At 31.0% G+C, this 21,413-nt stretch overlaps 1 long non-coding RNA gene across 1 annotated transcript; it reads right to left on the minus strand.

Annotated features, from left to right (window-relative positions):
- Positions 1-1,735: 1,735 nt before the first annotated feature.
- LOC139990300 (uncharacterized) lies at positions 1,736-21,172 on the minus strand. The gene is made up of 3 exons (XR_011800542.1): positions 21,039-21,172; positions 3,359-3,683; positions 1,736-2,447 (listed from the first exon to the last, which is right to left on the minus strand). It is a non-coding gene; the product is annotated as an uncharacterized lncRNA (long non-coding RNA).
- Between the last annotated feature and the right edge of the window lie 241 nt (positions 21,173-21,413).

Genomic DNA, 21,413 nt, shown 5'->3' on the forward strand with positions numbered 1-21,413 from the left:
CTACTTCATTTACTTCTGTCAAATATAATAATAGAGAATTTTAATATTACGATAAAATTTGTATTTTTGTAATGATGTAATTTGCATCTGTTTCTAACAATATTATAGGATTCGCGACCTCGCTTTGATTTTCCTGCTGGGACAAATACGCATAAGAAATCGAATGGAAATTTTTTATAGTGTCTACAATAAAATAGCTTTACAGGTGACATAAAAGTATATCAATTTTGTGAAAATACGAACGCGCAACAAAATAAAACGTAAGTTCCCATTGTTTCCAAACATTTCGAAGTCCGACATATTTTATAACCAATATTTATTCGAAAATAAAATCTAGGAAGTAAACATTTATTCTGATCCGTCAGGTCACAATATTTCAAAAAAATAGAGCACGCATGCAAAACATATAATTTAAGAAACACGTATGTTTTACCGATTTATTTATTTGATTTTACAGTAAAACATCTAATTTTTTTCGAAAGTAGAAAAATGTCGTTTGATTACACTTGACATTTTATTTCTAAATAAACGGATAATTTAGCTTACGCTAGATAGAATCAATAGTGACAGAAGACGTTATAAATTCAAAAACGTAATAATAATGCAAACGTAAATCCCAATAATGAATTAGAATTTCCAACCAAATTTTAATTTTTGTCCTTGTTGCTTTAAAAATAATATAATAATTCACATAATCTATAATCTTATTCTGCTTGTGATATATAATGTACAGTATTCGATTAATAGACATTATACTTACATAAGTCTCATCGTACTACTTATCGTGTTTTATACTACTTCTACTTATTTCAATTGTAAAAGATCTCAAATGTTTAGTCGTAACCAACAGATTACAAATATTAATATATTTCTATATTATATTTTATTGCTGTTATTCCATATTCCATTGTTCATTAAAATATATTCCTATATAAAAATATATATATATTTTTAAATATTTATTTATGCTTTATATAAGAAGGCAAAGAATTAAAAAAGTTCAGTTTAATTATTTGTTCAAATTTTTCAAAATCAATTTATTCGCGAGAAGAAAAGTAAAGTGAAAGAAGAAAAACTGATGCGTCGAGTCAGTGGAAACAAAAACGCCAGCAGCGATTCATACGAGAATCCTAGCAGATGAGACACCTGATGTCGATAATTTCCATTCATTAACATTAATCCGTTCACTTTTCTGTCAGATAATGTGGCTATAATCGAACAATGAAGGGATAGCATGCGGTTTGTACGGGGAGTATTTTGCAAGTATTGTAGATACCTGGCATTCCCTGGGGCTACCTTCGTACATTCACACGTGCGCAGTCTGTAATACGTATATACATACACGCGTGGTTGGTGGTGTGTATGCGGTCGCACGTACATTCATGCTCACGCTATTGCGTGTCTAAAACCAGGTCTACACCTAACGAATGAACCGGAAAATAGTAAGCGTGGACAAACGCGAATCTGTAGGGCATTCGATACAAACGTACAATTCGTCGTAGTGTTACAATATCGGTAATCGAACGAGGCAGAGTTTAACGTAGATAATGATTCACATGTATATGAATTTTAACAATTTTGTTTATTTTAGTTATCTGTACTTGTAATAAATATTAAATACGTAGTTTTAAGTACACGAGATACATGTACGCAGCAATGGTGTAACCAAGATGTTTTAATTTCTTTAAATAATTTGCCAGAAAAATTGTGTACGTTAACATAAAACGTTTTAAAAAATATACATTAAAAAATATAAAAAATATAAATAAATGAATTATTCAAGAGATTAGGAATTCAGTTAAGCGATGAGTTACCTCGTCTTCCTCGATTAAAAGACACAAGATAAGATTTTCATTTCTCAGTTATCATTTTTACACCAGCCAAATTTTTCACTCGATATTTTAATAGAATGTTTATATTTTCTTATTATCTTCGCCCATAGAACATGATAGCAAAATTTTTACCAAATCCTATAGGTCACTCTGTATAAACACGAGTATTTTCCTTTGATGCACGAACAATCGATGGATCGCGTTCGTTGATGCTCATTCGTTAGTCACAGACTCGCTTTAACATTTCGAGTTTGCTACCGTTCACAAACGTCTCGAAACCCTTCGTGCACTCGATCATATCTCATAGTATGTATGCCCACCTTCTACGTCAGCCAGCTATCTACTAATTAACAGTGGCTATTAGCCAAGCTGGTCAATTATATCTGAATTATTCTCCTACTGATGTCGCATCGATGACGGCTGACCATTGACCATAGGCCTCGGAGTGCGTAACGATTTATCAATCGCCTCGATCCAATGTTTGCTGAAATGACTCGGTCGATCTACATTTCGATCATGAAACAGCTGACTCACGTTTACGATTTTCGATGGAAGCTACCATTAATATGGAATCCGGAAATAGGATCATAGCTGTAGCGGTTGGTTGATAATAACCTGTAGCCGAGGTCAAACTCTCGGTAAGGATTCATTGAATTCGGAAGCTTTCTCGTGTTACGATTGTTGATTGGAGGATTGTCAAAAGATTTGTTAACTATACCGTGAAATGTTGTAAATGTTATCTGTTTACAACACCTGGTCGATGTTATATAATATCAATTATTATTTGACTACGAGTGCGAATTCATATTTTTATTAACGCGATCGGAGAAATAGAATCATAACGGAGATTGTTTCACTTATGTAAATTATAAAAACTAGTCGACTTTGGATATTTCATACGTAGATATATTATATTTTTAGATGATATATGCATGTTAAAAAGCAAGAATAGAGCATTATTAATAGAGTAGTGAGTTAACAAAACGTACGAAGGTTTGATTGACGAAAAATGAAAATTCAAAATACAATATGTATAAAATATAAGCCATGCACGTGAAAGATAAATATTAAAACGTATTAAAACATGTACAGTGGAATAACCTCTGATTGAGAAGATAATTGGAAATAATAATGAATCAATCTGCAAAATACTCAATATGAAATCTTTATGTCGAAATTTATCTAGCGAACGATTTCGACAAAGAGCAATTTTTTAAAAATTAATTTTCCAGCATTCGGTAAAGTAACTTTATGCTGTTAATATAAATCGTTGCATTATAATATTTAGAAATATAACAAAAAAATTATTTTCCTTCCAGCCATTCGTAAACATAATAAATTATTTTTATGAACATATCGTTAACATAATAAATGTTAATACAAAGAAAACATTAATATAATGAATAACCATGTTTTACTGCAATATTTCATTCTAGAAATATTACTTTGCCAAAGCAATATAAATTATTTGTTCCGCGCCACTCAATTTATACCGTGACGAACAAATCATTAAGTTAATAACATACCTTGAGTAATTCGATCCATCATTCCTTGGCCACTAACGGATTATTACTTTGATCAGTCGCTTGACCAGAAAAAGAAATGGATTTTCCTTGAGAAGGGCTACTGCAACGTGACAGATACGTTCTTGACGGGTTCCGTGATTAAAGATCGTCTAGGCTGGTAAGCTGTTCGAAGGGTAACGATGACATCTATTTTGAGGCTACCCCTCTGTCTGATGTCCCTTGTCGGATGTCTATCCCAGACTCCCTTCGTTGATATCTTCGAATCCCGATAACAATTCCTACAGAAGCCAGCAGCTGTATGCATGTATTCCCAATTTACTGGTACCTAAATCAACGAATCAGTGATTAACGTTGCTATGTTCGAATATTCTGGAATTACAGCGCAGCATTTCGCAAACGTTGCGCACAGACTAATTAATTACGTCACTTAAGGTTACTAATCGTATAAGATGCATCTTATATCGAGCGCATTAACAGGAAATGCGAGTATGTAGTCGGTTTTGCTAAAACCATCATGGACTTTATGGTTGGAAAACAGTTAAACATTAACGATCTTGAAAGTACGTGGAAGAAAACGAACTATGAAATTTCGTACCACAAAAAGTTGATATAACAAAAATTATTCCTTTGATTAGGCAAATTATAGTAAATAATCATGATCTAGTAATGTATTTCGTAAAGTGTATAACAGTATTTTATAATTTATTAATTATAGTAATTTAACAGTATTTTGTAAAACGTCAATGTCAAATAAATTTTGGTAAAAAGAAAAAAGAAAGAAATTAAATTAGATTTAATTTGATTTTGTAAACCATAATGTCGTAATTAATTGTCGTAGTAAATTTTTATAAATCAATTTATTAAATTTTCTGAACGGATACAATATATAAAGATGTAGCTACATGAATTTTGAAAAGTTATAAGTACACGATCAAAAATACATTCGGTTCGATGAATGTAAGTTCTTAACAAAGAAAAAGAATAAATATATTTTGAAGCCTAATTCGTTCAACAATCTTTTTAATCGAACAATACACGGCAAATAATAATTTCTTTAGTAAACCGTCCGGAGATAGAAAAGGATTTTCACCTAGTTATGTTTAGTACAACACAATAGTTTTACAATTATCGTTTTGTCTTATTGTTTAATTGAACCGCAAGAGATAATTACGTTCACTTTACTTTGTTACAATCAGATGACTTTTCTATTGACCAAGGAAAACCGATTTTGTTGGAGAGAAACGCTGGTTTAATAAAGCCATCTCTCTGGTCAAATATGATTAAAGGTCAGCCTTGAAAGCGATTTAGTGGAAAGAGTAAAAAGATATCCATCTTAAGGTATAGCATCCTCTTTCTATGGTATCTGTTCCTTTCCGGTATCTTTGACCTTTCAAGATCAGAGCTACGTCTGATCCACGTATACAGTATCAACAGCGCAATACTAGTATACATTACACGGTAGCGATAGGAGTGAAAATAAATTGGAAGCGTTTCCTCTGAACTTCTTTCAGAATTGGTATCCAACAAAATCGATCACTATACAGCTTTCTACGATTCGATTATTGTTGGTAAATCGTTTTCATCACGTATGAAACGAGGAAAGCTTCTGGAAAATATAAAAATCTACCGAAAATATACATGTATCTTGTTGAGATAGTTTTTTTTACTAAACATTTGAAACATCGCGCGTAGTTTGTTTCAATTGTTTAAATACAATATTTGTACAGACAAAGGTACACGTACATAAATCTCTAGTGGAATCCACGAACTAAATTTACGTTAAATGTCACGATAAAATGTTATCAAATGTACTTATAATTCTATTGTCTACATATATTTTATAATTGAGCTAAATAAATTAACTAAAAGAAGAAGAAAAGGTTTATGTAGAAATGAGTTTAGAATAACACCGAACAAAATCTTTTTCCTAAAATACTTCAACTTCCTGTTTCAATACGCAATATACATTATACATTATCGATTGACAAAAGATTGCGAAGGTTCGACGACCTAGCGTTCGATTTACTGTCAACCAACCAAGCGATTTAAAAAATTATGTACTCCGAAACATGATATGCACGATTAATTGATAAAGAAATGAAAAGAGCTTTAGAATCATATAATCGATCCGATATAACACAGAGTAAAAAAGCACACTGTATAATGCAATATTCATTCCTTTTTAAACTTACATATTATGCCATTTAGAGTAATAGTTTTTTACGGCTTTCAATGTTTTCCTAACATCAGAGCTATCTAGTAATCTTTAATATGTGCCTAAGTATAAATTATTACAACTAAAATGGTACGATAAAGGTGTGAAAAAGTATATTATTATTATAGGTTTGTATAGAAGAAGATATATATAATAGAAAAAAATTAATTAACAACAGGGAAGTGTAATTTTCTTATCTTGTTTATCGGAATTTATAGATGACTTAAAAATAACGTTGCACGATACTGCAGGACGGTACGTGCACGTGAATTGGTTCGAGCAATAAGCCGTGTTATTTCGAAGGAAACCGAGGTAAGCCAACGTGATTCGTGGTTCTATGCTTATGGATATACCGCATACGACATGTAATACGAAGGCCACATACGGATGAAAGGAGGAGAATGTGGTGGTGAATGGAAGAGAAGGTGGACGAGAAATTGTAGCTGGAAAGGTCTAACCGGGATGTTATGTTGTATGCTAGTACCAGCGCTGTAGAAACATTTGCAACCAGCAAGATAGGCTTTTACACGTGGTCACGTCATCGTTGATTCAAAGGACATTTTGTATAAATTCTAAACACTAGATAGTAGGAAATTACGAACCGCACTGTATTGCACGTACTGCAAACAACAAGAAACAATTTTCTGCAGGCTGCTACGCTCGAGGGGAACGTTTGTAGAAATTGAAACAATTAAATTAAATTCAAATTTCATGCTTTTGGAGTTCCTTTGTAAAGCAACAATATAATACTCTGTTTAGATCTTCCAAATAAATTGCGATTGTATTATCGAGATCTTACGTTCTTGCGTTCTGCTATATAGCTATTTAAGTAATATAATCATAGAGTAAATGTTAGATGTAAAGGAAGAAAATATTTAAGATAAATGAAATGAACAGCAGAAAAACATTATATTTTTAAAGCAATAGTAATATTCTAAAATATTATAAAATATATTATATTTAAAAACATAGCATACTTATAAATCAGGGATAAGAATATAAATAAATCTAGGACGTACTTCTTGTTGAATAACTTTAAATAAATATTAAATAAATATTATCACTTTTCATTTCTTGAAATCAAATGATCTAAATACGTTCGCGATAGAAATTGCATAACAATAGCCTGTATTTGATAAGTATAAAATCAGCGAACATGAAATGTGAAGAGACTAATCCATAAATCCCTTCAAAATATATAGGTATAAAAACAAACTAAATCAATATCATAAACTTGTGCGTATGTATGTAGGTATGTACGCAAATAATGTTTTATCGGTGATTTATACGTGTTACTGATTTTCCTAACTATTCGAATCTGTAACAATGGCATAGAATCAGTTATTAGTCTAATTTTAACATAGTAAATAATTTGAAACATGAGTTACGAGGCAAACTGAATTGTCTGTGGAAAGTTGAAATTATTGATAACTAAATGTACTTGTACTACATACATATACTGAACACATACCAATTTGTACGACATTTTACAATTTCCTGCGTGTATGAAATACGTATCAACTCTGAAATTGCTAAATATTTTAGTTAATCGAATTACCCTTCTTTATTATTTAAGAATTTAAATGTATGAAAAATTAAAGAATTATTTATGATAGTAACGAATTTCTATGTAATTTGTTTATATAATTTATTCTATATCATTCCATATCATAATTATTCGGAATACATTTAACTATACATGAAAGATTGATCGCTGTAGTATTTAAATATTTTTATAAATTAAGCGTTCAAATTAACCTTGATTAGTAATCTTTTGAAAAGAAATGCAAATGCGAAATCTGTTTTAAGGTAGCGTTTAAAAACAGTAGGTTGTATTCGTGATCAAAATTATAATAAAGTGCAAGACTGGCCGCAGCTGCAAGAGGAATCTCTGAAATTCTGCCAAAACACATTTCCTTTCACAGTACTCGTAAAACACGAATGTGGCGCAAAGGAGTGGGAAGATTGCCTGCCTAACTGGCATGAAGTCCCACGAGATTCACCGAATTCGTTCAAAGCTTTCCACGTTACGTTTATCACTAATGTCAATAGACACGTTGCGGGATACGAGACTCAACCGTCTGTGGATATTGATTCTTTCGTGTATAATGTATATATATATATATACCTACCTATTGTGTTTCATATGCGGCGAACAAGAAAATTACATACAATATAAGGCTTAACTCGCTCAGTACTCATCTAAGGAGTAATAGCTATTCGTAAAGAGGGTCTTCCTAAATGATACTGACATTTTTCGATAGAGAAAAGAAAGGAGATATTATAAGGAAGACACAAAATTTTGATTAATTGAAGTAGTTTGTGTCTGTAGAATTATTTTTGATGTTTAAGTCAATTGTAAGAATTTTTATGCACTGTCGTCAATTATTCATTTATTTATGCCAATTGCATACAATTATATTTAATAATTATTTAGCAGCGAGGATGCGATGAATGAAAAGCGAAGATCGAAAGATCTTTTAATAAAAAATCACTACAGTAAAGAAAATATGATGTTATAATAATTTACTTGATAATATTTCAATTCTCAATTGAAACGGGACGTTTTCTTTTCCATGCAAATAGTCTTATGAAACTGTACTAGTCTTACTGTATGACTTACAGTCACAATAAAATTTTCATTGTTCAAAGTAAATGTTTGATATAAATTTAAACTTTCTGTTTGATTTTAAACATATTATATCCTATATTATAAACGTACACATGATAACTGCAAATATTCCATCAAACAAGAAATTCTCATCATTTCATTTTATCGTATTACAGATTGTTCAATGACAATAAAAAGGTTTCCATTTATAAAATATAAAATATATGTAAAATGTAAAAGTGTATTGATCAATTACTGGTTACTCAATCAAGGCAATAACAATTTTACATGACCTTATCATTCAGCTTAACCATCGGTTAGCAGAGATCCACGTTCGGTCGACTACGTACTAGCTTTTAATTCAATTTTCACGCTCATCTCGCGGACAAGCGACATCGGCGTGAAATTTTGGGAAGCAGGTTTACTGTCATTGGATCATTCGATCCACGTCAATCGTGTATTGAATCAGTGTCCATCACTCGCATACATTTAGTGCGTATAGCCGTTAATAGCCGGACAATCTCTTGCTACGTGAACGGAACGACAAGTATGTCATGTCAACACGTACCGCGTTACGATTTCACACACCTTGCCATTGTTCAATCATTATATGCCGTTCTCCCCCCCCCCCCTTCTAATGATTACGCGAATCGAACATAATGACTCACATAAATCTTACATCAGTAATATTTGGTTTGCATATACCGTATGAAGTGTCAATCTTAATAATCTGGCTTGAATCCATTATGATACAAAATGGATTACAATCCGCTTCCATGCAAGCTACAAAATAGTTCATAAATTTTTATACGGTCGAAATAAAAATGATTACGTAGATTTATTTAATATATTGGCATTCGAATCGTAATTTCGATTAGGTATTAGTAGCAATACTACCTTTAGGTAGTAAATTGTCGAAAATTTGTGAATACAAAAGATTGAACATAGAAAAGTGAATATAGGAAATGTTAGTATAATTTGACAATGAAATAGAATCTTGAACCGATGAGGATAATTTTAACTTTACTTGTGAAGAAGTGCAAGAATAATTTTAGACCGTAACGTCTAATCGATACTTGCATGGTTTAACAGTAGATACGTTCGAGGTAAAGTTTTCTAGAAAAGAGAATTAAACAATTAAGAGAAGAATATCTATCGAAATGTTGAAATATTTTGCTGACTATAGTTGCTGACTGTAGTTTATTATATAGAAGCAACATCGAATATCCATTGCTTCCATATTTATCAATACGAAATATTCTAGCACTGTATCTCGTGTTTCTTCTTGAACGAATTTTCAAGTATCGTCAACCACAACGATCGCTCATTCTTTACAAAAGCACTCCGTACGAGCAAATGAAGCGTGAAACATCTTCCTTCTCGAAGGGTACGTACACGTACCAGTTTCTTCGTGAAGCGGCAAAACGCAGTCGAGATACAAGCTATGAAATATTTCGAACTCGAACGATTAATCGTAGCTACAGATCGTTCAGGCAGAAGTAACAGTCTTAAACCCGTGAAATAATTTATGACACGTATCCAACCTCTGATAGTTTATGACACGCGTCGACGAAGCAAATATTTTACTATAACAAATTTACATCCGACGTTTCCTAGATTATTTATGTTGAAATTTGACCTTTTGCTACAAAACAATCTTTTATATTAATATTACATTTCTATGCATATATTTTACATACATTATTTATTGTTAAACAATAAACTCATGGGTTTATGAAATATATAAAAAGATATTTATGTACGTGTATATGTACCGTAAAGGTAATAATATATTGTATATTATTGAATGTAGATCTTGTATCACTTTTTGTTATTAGATATTATTATATTACTATTAGTATTTGATGTTTACTATAGTGCATAAATCAATATGTATATATGTTTAATTACTAATTAGGACAAGTAGTTTCATTTTAAGATGTTAGTACGAATTTGATTGCTTTTCCTTTCCTTCATAAATATCGTTATTTTAACTAAACAATATTATCCTTGCAACATATCAGATTTTCGAAATCATTTAAGATATCTGATTTATGAAATTTTTACAATTACGATAAGGAAAAGCAAGTACCCACTAGATGGTTTATGTCAACAAAAAGCAAGATACGATAGAATAAAATAAACACGTGACAGACTGTTGATGTTTGCGCACATAGAGGTGACTTTAAAAAAAAAGAGCTATATAAATTCTGTCCACATTTTTCGTCCCGTGCCCTTAAAAGACGGATTTCAGAGGTTAGAGTTATACAACACAGGAAGGATCAGCGTCAATAACCCGCAGGTTCGAAATCCCCTAGAGACACCCGTGCACATTTTTACTCTGCCTCTAGTTTCCCCGAAGCAAAATCGCGAGGGTTTTGTCACCGCGTAGCTTACGACTCGTCCGGTAACTTCCACGAGGAAAATTGACGAAACCACTGTTCCTGCTCGAAAACGTCGCATAGAATAATAAAAAAGGAAAAGATGGAACGAGCCTACTTACATATATAGCTCGGAATAATGTGAAAATTTACATGCGGGTGCGTGTTTCGCGGAGTGACGAGGGTATAGCCCCATTTCGGTCCTCGAAACGTGCTGACTCGGCCTACAACAATTGTATCAGCCTGCGAACGAGTAGTTAACGATATTTTACCTTTTTACCATCCGCCAACGATTTAAGGTTCCTGGACAAAAACTGTCTTTTACGACGACAATGCCATAACTCCGGTCTATAGAGAATAAACTTCGTTTCGGTTATATCAAACTTTCAACGGGACTTAAATTTTCTAGAAAATTTCTTGAATGTTTGATGAGACTGTTGTCCTGTCGAAAATAAACAATGCAACTATTTGCATAATAGATAAATTTCATTGCTCCTGGTTTCTGAAGTTTTATAGTCTCGCGAATACTTTATATGTATGCATACCATTTATACATCACTTTCTTGATTCTCTTTCCGAATTCAGTATTATCTGTTTATCAGGTTGAATTTCTATTAAAATATTGTTTATACATACATATATCAGCCTTTAATGACCAAAAAGTATGTAAATGTCATGAGTTTGTAGAAAATGATGTAACTTATTATGTTTAACATTCATTTATGTTTTGTATATTTTATTTTGTTTGCTAAATAGCAATTATTTACATCTATCTAATTCCAGATTAAAACAGAAAACTACATCTTTTTATAAGCAAATAATATATTTCGAAAAGTGTCGAAAAGTATCGATATTGATAATATTTTATTTAATTTGTATCGAAAATTGTGCATGACTGTTGATGTTTATCGAGACTTTTCTTATTTTTGTTTATTTTAAAGATGCAGCTTGCTTTAATTGTGCGCGATATTCCATGTAATTCTCCCAAAATATACTTTTTCAAAAAGTTCAAATATCAAAGTGAGGATCATAAACTGCGTGCAAAGCGTAAAGTGAAGACATAAACGATTACACACCGTACAAGCAGGGTAAATTTTCTACTTTGAAAATTGCGCGCGTTTTGGTAAAGTTTGAAAAAGTTTGAAGCGTAACGAAATTAACTCCTTCGTGACTACATTGGTATAAAATACCTCGGAGTCTCTATGTATCTTCTAGCATATTACAGTCTTGTTCATAGCATGCTCAGAATTTCTTCAAACGTGAGACTCGTGATATTTTCAGTTCATACAGCGTACAAATGAAAATTTTCCTGCACGACGAAAAGGAACGTAAACTTTTACATATAATTATTATAAACTCGTTCTGGTCACCAATCTTTTTATACGGAATTATAATAAGAAAGTACCTAAAAAAAGAATAAAACATAAAGATTATTCGATGTTCCTGCAAAGACATCTCAAGGAAATTTCGAGCCCTATTAAACGATTACTTTGAGTTCGTTTTCAACTATCATTCAGAAAACCGCAAACTAACTATGTTTTCTCTGTTCTTTGATTTAACAAGCTATCCGAGAAACTATTCAATTTCTCTTACACGCTGTCGTACTCAGAACAAGTACGTTTAAGTTCAGATTGCACCATCTGCTACCGTACGCGTCATTGTTAGAAACTAACTAACGATTCCATGGTCCATCGAATTTGTGTTCTGTCATTCTCTCATGACTGGTCACTAGTTCCAACGCCATTGTATTACAATACCGCTATGTCAGGTTCAGTATCTACCATTATTGTAATGCGTGCCATCATTTCTGTACTCTGGCTTCATTTCGAATACTAGACATCGATTCACCATCGCGAAACAGCGTATCTAGCAAATGATCTTTCTGTTGCAACAGAGAACGTGACTTTATACCGCTAATCTGACAGCGTGAAAGATGTTCCAATATTTTACGAAACCCCCATTACGAAAAAGTATGATGAAATACTGCTTGATTGTGAAATTGTGACAGTGCTATATGCGCATCTTTTTGAACATACTATGGGGGATCGAGCATATATTCTTGTTATCGTGAAGCTAGAAATAACTTATCATTTATTATAGTAATAGATTTATATAAATTTGAGCATAAGCTAAAGTCAAATTTTATGTAATACGAATGATATCAAATTTGCATTTATCTGATATATAGTGATGACACTATCATTACCATCTAATGACAAAAGTCGCAATCACTCAGTTGGCAATCTAATAATATAATAAGCATCAAAATTTATTTGAAATCTCACTTTTATCATTATCCTTCCTGTCTTTAATAAAATTAAGCTAATCAAGAAATAATTGTAACGTATCAAAAATTTTTAATATAGTTTTTAAAAATTTAACCAGATCATCCCTTGAGTAGAAACTTTTATAATGATGGAGTTAATATAATTAATAAATCTTAATTTACGCCAATTTTAGATTTTATAATCTTAAATTTAGAATAATCTATTTATAACAAAAATCAAACGACATCAATCAAAATCAAATTAAATTGTTATAGCCAAACGATTGGGAATTCGAACGACTAATTAACTCATCTTCATCGGTTAAAAGATTAAGAGAGCATTTGTGTCGCGTATATGTATAACGAACGACGAGAGTTTCGTGTGAAGGGTGTAGAATATGGATTCATAGTTATATTTAAACAGTGTCCTTGTTACTGTATAGGAGTTTATTTAATTTTTCTCTTTATTGAAACGACATGACGTCGCGTAACAAAGAAGATTTCGATACCTACGAGTTGCAATGCAAAGGTAATAGAAAGAAGAGGTATTATAACTCTCGTTCACGTTAAAGCTTAATAAGGCATGATAGTGAATTATCGTCTTTGTATAATAGAACTGGGGCGTAAGCTTAGTCGAGTGCGGTATATTTCTGTGCATTACACCCACCATGCCAAGGGTAGCGACTTCAAAGAAGCGTGTTTTATCATCGAACCATTATACCGTATAACTACAACGCCTCATTTGCCAAGGCTATAAAAAATGTTCTTATGTTCCGATGTTTGCAAGGGTAATAACTCTGTTAAGATAGAAGCTTTTAACGTCCAATCGATCTATGACATTCACGCGATAAGGAAAGTGGATGTTCCGAAAGCTGATTGTTCAAAAAGTTTCAAGAATTGTAATGCAAAGTGAGTGTTTCGTTAATGATGTTAAAATATTGATTCTTTGTCTATATGAATAATAATTCGTATATCAAAACAAAATGCTTTAATATTCTTGATTAAGGCACTGAGGAGGTTCAAAAGATCGAATTCGAGAAAGATATAATTTGATATAAAATAAATTGTGATACTTTCAAACAAAAAATTAGATGATGCGATTTTTAATATTTCACACAATTTTAGCAGATAATACTATAGTCTTCAACTGTGTTGATATATAAAAATAATATCAAATATAGGTAAATGATGTGTTAATCTAATTAGGATATTACGTACACAAATAACAATTTTTTAATTCACAGGCATTTTAATTAATAAATATTTTACTACATACTGAGTATGTTTTAATACAAAACAAACGCAGTAGGTATCACTATCGTTTCTTAGATTAGCATGCATATGCGAACACGCCATGAGGTCGACAGATGGTCTCGAGCTAAATTCCAGAAATAACGCGTAAAGCAAATCTCAGTGGTGGTAATGTTCTGGTTGAGTACATATTCGCATCGGAATAACAGCATTGGCTATGTAAATAATAGAATCATGAAATCTGATTATCAAGTATCTTGAATCTATTTCTCCTTCCCGGCACATTAAACAAATAGTTATTATAATTCTAATCGCCGTGTGTATTTACACATGCATGCGTGTGATCTGTTCCATAAGTAACGAATTTATGTTCATGACAGTTTTTCTAAGATATATTTTAAGAATCATAACGAGCACCATCAACGTAGTTGAGATAGTTTCGAAAACTTTAATTTTACAGTGTCCGCATGATGTTTCAAATATAGTAGCTTTAATCATATAAAGATCACGATCTTCCACACGATTTTAAATATAGGGAAATAAACAGAAATCATAAAAGCTAGAAGCTAAATCGAAACAACAAACGAAATCAGAGCAATTAGTTGCGAAATAACATCTCTCAAATAAGCGAGTCAAGTAAAATTTAATAAATAACATCTTTTCGAGTAATCTAGCTTTAAAAATAAATGTGGATAGTACGTAATTTGTAAATTCAGTGATGCTTGAATTTCACTATTTACTTAAATGCTCCTTTCAGATAAACTCATATTTTCAAATGCACATTGTTTCAATCTCTATACGAATAAGAATTAATTATTTTATAACAGGAACAATAAAAGCCAATAAAGTGCTTTATTAAGAAAAGTAACACAATAAGCATATCGAGTAACGTATCAAAAGCTATATCGTATTGATTCCCTTTTAATCAAATAACAATTTCTTACATTATGTTGTAAGTTAAATTAAATCCATGAATTCATTAAAAATATTAAATTGTAGGAATTTAATCTGAAACATTGTATAACAAATTCATAATAACTTTCATATGGAAACAAAATACACGTTTGATTTAAATTAGCGTACAAAATAAAAATACAAAAGTATATTCTGTCTTTAAAAAAAATATAAGAAGTTCATAACCAAAGTTGCAAATTTTTATCCATTCAGATACGCTTGAAGGAATTATAGCTTATAAATCTTTGGCTTTAAAAAATGTACGACCAAGGGACATAGAATATTTTTCTGTAACGATTGAAAACATGTATGTACATTGTACACAGGAATGTTGTATCGAGAATAGCTCTCGGACAAGCAAGTTTTTACCACATGTACTATTTACGGAAGGTACAACCACTGTACTCTCGACAACGTGTCGTTTTGAACAGAAGCTACACGTAGTCGTCGCGCGGTTTTTCCACCACAGTAAAAATCCGCTTGTTTGAAAGGGGGGCCTAAAATCTACCTCCCAGCAGAAATCTACCATACGTGTTCAAGTGAACAACAGACCTATTTCCGGCATTCAGGTCACGCTCTCCATTGGTTTCAAAGCAAAAATGTTTTTTCAATCTTTACAGTGGCATACACATCGGTGTCGTATCGCGCGTCACGAGCACATTTAGGTACCAGTAAATAATAGCGTTACACAAGAATGCGAGAACGTGCAAACAAGATACTTCCACCTGAACTTTTATTTAATATTTTATATTCTCACAATAACTTTTATTTATCTTAAGATCAAAGAACAAGTCTAGTTCAAATATATTTAAATGTATTTAAATTAAAATTGGCATAAAGATCATCAGAAATTTTAAATTATCATATTCATTCAATTATAATTAACTGATATTAGTGAAATGGAGGCAGCCTTCTCATCTAACGATGCTTCAACTAAATATCCTTAAGGGATTTCAAGATCGAAACCTAGCTGAATAATAGATGAAATTTGAATACGGATTTAATATCGAAACTGCTGCGAGAGTGCGGTCATTGGGGTAGTCGCGAACCATTGAAAATCAGTCACGTTATTCAATGTTACTAGCATATTGCGATGAAACTCAATAATACGTACGTATATGTGTATCTAATATAGATTTAAGGTACATCACATATTAGGAGCTCTGAAAGATCATGGTACATGAACAAAGAGCGATATACATTTTAAGACAAAGGAATGTAAATTGAAGTAATAACATCACTAAACACAGCAATAAAATTAATTTCAATATTAACTTCAATAAATTTGATTTCAACATCATAAGGTAGTTATAGTACACTTATCAACATCTACTTTTTTTGATATAACATGTAATATTTTGTATTATAAAATTATAGAAGGTAACAAAACGATCTAAACTATATAATAATTTTATATAATTGTATTGATGAATGTGTTTATGAACGAATATGAGCGAACCATTGCTCTAAAAATCTTTAGAATAGAATTTGTAGAATAATTTCAGAAAAGGTTGAAAAATGATTCATCCCTTTTACTTGTATAAAAGAGAAATTTTAATACTCTCCATGTTACATTTAACAGCCAAAATCCTTTGTCGACAAATAATCGATTTCTCGATGCAGACATTCTTAAGCCGATTTTATAGGTACAAATCCCTTTAATTGAAGGTCTCATTAGTAATTGAAAACACTGATTGAAAATTTTGTTGTTATGTTGGCTGTGTGGTATTAATCAGTATACAGATGACTGAATAAAATTTTGAAAATGTTTTAATACACATATTACTTGTTTTTTAAATATTGAATTGAAATATTGAATTTAACAAATAAACTAAAATTTACTCAACTCTGTTATGTTGTGGAAAGTGATTTTCTATAATTAATTGCTATTATTCTTGTTTAAAAATTCCTCTTTCTTGAAAAAAATTCTTACAATTTTTATTAAAATTCGGATGTAGTAATATTTTCTACAGGTGTAATAAATGAGCCATAAGATAATGCTTATATTGAACTGAATGAAACTCTGGACATTACACTTCATTACTAATTTAATCTTAATTTAATTTTATTCAGTCTTCTCCCAAGATTTGATTGTAAAGATTTCTTTTAAAATTCACAGTATGCGATTAAATAGAATCAAAGTGGAAATAACACTATTATACATATATACGATACTATTGAAACTATGCAATGAGATTAAATCAAAAGGAGAAAGTTGTCAAAAGTGAAATGCGTACTTGTATCTAGTGAAGAAAATTGAGAAAAGTTCAAACGTAATCGTATTTATTCAAGAAACATCACGCGTATACGTAGGATAATTTTATGATCGATAAACGTTATGAAAACACGTATTAATTCTGAGAATTGAAACATTATGAACAAACTAGTATATTATCGATTACTCGGAAAGAAAGAAAAATGAAAATAATTTCAAAATTAAGAGTTTTATTTAAATTAAAAGAAATTGTAAATTACACAATTAACTAACTCATATCTTTTCTCTTTTTTTTTCACGTTTTAATAAAATATAACAGAAAATAGCACTTCACCTCGCGTCGTGCGTTTTGCTCTTGTTAGACGAGATTAATATCAAAGTTTCCACGGCCACGTTATAGTCAATGAAAAGTAGTTGGATTTCCAGAAGTTAAGCGCATATTAATAGCCATTTTGTGTCTAACAAGTTTCACGTAACGAACATTCAGATGCTTCCATACTGTTGGGAATCGTAAAGAGTTCTCGTCGCTTATAGCTCATAGCTCTGAAACACAATCGCTTTATTTCGGCTTGACTAAATTTGCCGCTTCCAACTCACTCGTTTGCTAGACAGTTATGTTTACGCACGGCGAAACTTACGAAACTTAACTAAATTAACTAGTTAACGAGTAGATTATGCACACGACATTTAACTGCCAACTCTCACAGCAGGTAGACTTATAGTTTTCCATAGTAAACTACGAAGTAGACTGCGGAACATCTCTTAAGTTCAAATATAGAGTTCTGCACTATTACCTTGGTTTAATGAAATAAGCTTAAACGAAACGCGATTGCCTTAGAACGTGAACAGTACATACATTGTGAATTGAATATCCTGAAACACTGATTTTCTATAATTATATGTTGTAGAACTTATTAACACTATAGATAGATATTATGTAAATCAAACGATATCACTTAAGGAACTTTTATTTATATATCCATACATGCACTCGATGTACTTTAAAATTAAAAATGAAGTGTAATGTTTATACTAATGATAAACGTCAAATAAAAGTTATGAACGATGCGATGCTGTTCACGGAAGAATCTCATAATTTATCAAATAGATAATATTGCTAAAAATTATAATTTTACTTTATTCAATATGATAACATAATTTGTGTACTCTAACATAAAATAATCAATTCTGATCTTGAAATGTGTGGATAATTTAAAAGGATAAAATATATCGTTTAAACAATAAAATAAATAAGATTCTGTAAAAGTAATCTTGATATAAATAGAAACTTTCTTATCCATTTCTCTCGCGTTTCAATTTATATTTCGTTCAAAAGCCATTGCTACATTATTATTATGCTCTACATTAAATTATTTGAAATTTTCTTTATTATTTGAATTGTATCCTTCGGTATAGGAGTAATAGGGAAGAAATATGATAGTGACAGAAAGAGGAAAAAAATTGTAAATGTCGTCATACGCGCGCTAGTGACAAAACTGTCGCTTCAATACTTATATTTATAATATATGGCGTTAGTAGAAGAAGAAGAAATTGAAATTTTGATTGATGCCAGCGAGAACGACAACTTGTCGCTAGTACATGCATAACCTAATAGTTATACGATAGTTTCATGAAATAGTTCTGCGAAATTTTTAAATTTAAGATGTCACGAACCTAGCAAAATTCGAACACGATTTATTTTTTGTTGTATGAGATATCTAGATGCAATATCGAAGTCCATGCAATCACGTATGATTTATATTGTTATTCTAAATATTCGAACATATATACGCTCGTACAAGAATGAATGCAATATCGAAAGATTGACAACTGTGTATCCGGAAAATTGGTTGTCCATTTTATTCGATCCGAGAGATAAGCACAAAGGGAGGTGATAAAAACCAAACGTAACAAAATAAACAAATAAGAGACAGTATTGATGTGCTATAACAAATAAATGGCTGATAGTGGTAACCTATTGACCCAAATAGGGTCGATGATATTGATTAGTCACCGCATGTTTGTCCCGCGGTAGTCAAACACGATCCCTTCTGTACTCTATATTTCTCCTAACATATAATACTTGCCACCCCTCGTACTTTCATTTCTCTAATAATCTGTCCCTCTTTGTTTCGATTTTGCACAACCTTCTCGTATTGCTTTCGTCTATGTCGTATTCTCATCGCGAAATTTTCGAGCATCTTCCCTATACCCTTTTTCGTATAGTCGGGCAACGAAATTGAATTTATGGCTTTATTTTCCTCGTTCGTGGACAATATCTACCGCAGATTGCTCTACGTGAAGCGCGATTCTCGGTATTATAGCGAAATAATGGAACCCTTGCGTCTCCTTTCATGTCATTCACGTGGAAACAAGAAAATGCCATGAAACGAATTCTAACCGAAACTTTAATGCGCTTCAAAGTTTGTAAAACATATTTTCCAGAAGGACAACAAGGCAATGATTTCACGACCCATGCTTTTTTATCGATCGTTTTGCGATATCAACGAGAATTTTTTGCTTTCGGATGAGTCTACAGAAAGTTTTAAGTACCTCCGACGTTTACAAGTTCAAAGCGCGTTCATTTCGAAGTAATTAATTAAATGCTCAATGAGGAAAAGGACTCCTCATTAAAATTGCTACTTTGAAGTTGCAAGTAAGAAAAGTACAAGGTTTTCAAGTACGGAATCATCGTTGAAATTGTGTCTGCAATCTTAAAATATGAAGAAAACTATTCTGATTAATAATGATCTGTCTCTTAAATATTTTGAGTTCTTCTCAATAAGCGAATACAAATTAAAAATAATTAATGTATCTATCATAGAGTCCCAATTCGTCTTTGTCTCAATCTAAATACATATATACAAATTTATGTATATTAATTATCAATAGAATAAGGAAGGAATTTCTCATATTTAAAAAAAAATAAGAAAAAAGCTCTATATATATGTACTCTTAAATTTATAATATTGAATCAATCTAAATGACAATAAATTAAAAATATTGTACATATATTACTGTATAAATCTGAAATTTATTAATTTACTTAGCACTAACGATGTAAAATACATCAATTGTATATTTTTTGAATTTGTCTATTAATTAAATATAATGACAATACTTAACTTTTATTTTTTTCACTTCATCAATATTGTACAACATAATATGAGAGTCAAACATTTCTAAACGTTATAATTAATATATTGCTTAGAATCTTACAACTTTCATATAATGATGCTTTGTTCGTATTTAGTACGACGTTCATAATTGATTACTGAATATCTTGTACTAGACATTAAACTTTACATACATATATACATATTTAATGATAAGCTCTGAATAAATTCTTAATTAAGACTTTAAGCTAACATAATAGCTTTGGCTTTATTTAATTACTATGTGAGTTCATTTAACTTTAATTATTTTTTATCCATTTATCTAAAATGTTCTTAATTAAAATAAAAATCTAACAATTCGAAATCTAGGTACATACATACATAGAAAGATTTAATCTTTATTTGTATGAAAATATAGTAAGGAGCTGCAAATTATGGATAACCTCTAAATAAATTAATTGAAGAGCAAATATTTTCGCAAATGACATAATGTTTCTAGAAAACATTATAAAATTATAGAAATTCATTTATTAAACAAATATATATTTCGTACTAAATTTCAAAATATGTAACCATTACAAATTTACCTTTTATATAGTTTAATTTCTTAAACTAAATTATCATTTTTGTTAAATAATTATCTCCTAAATTGATAAATAATTTGCACTTACCGAAAGTGTTCCTTCTTCTGTTACTGCAAATAACAACAAAGTATTTGTATCAAAATTTTCTATCAAATAAGTTATTATATTGTTGTCAAACGACATTATATATTAGAAAGAAATCGCAATTAATGATTCATTCTGAGTCGAAAGCACTCTATCGGCCAATTTCGTAAAAGCATATCAAACATTTTCCCGCGCATTTTGCATTACCTGTTGCGCGTTTGACGTGTTCATTGTATGTAATTATTTTTGTATTTATTAAGTGTAGTGAGTGTTTTAATTGTTAGTGTTAAGTGACAATGATTACATTAGTCTAGAGTTTCGCTACGCACGTGAGTGTTAATAATGACATTGTTAATAACTTATTTTATTCTGTTTTCG

This window comes from Bombus fervidus, chromosome 8 (assembly GCF_041682495.2).
Source record: "Bombus fervidus isolate BK054 chromosome 8, iyBomFerv1, whole genome shotgun sequence".
In the NCBI taxonomy this organism is placed as follows: domain Eukaryota; kingdom Metazoa; phylum Arthropoda; class Insecta; order Hymenoptera; family Apidae; genus Bombus; species Bombus fervidus.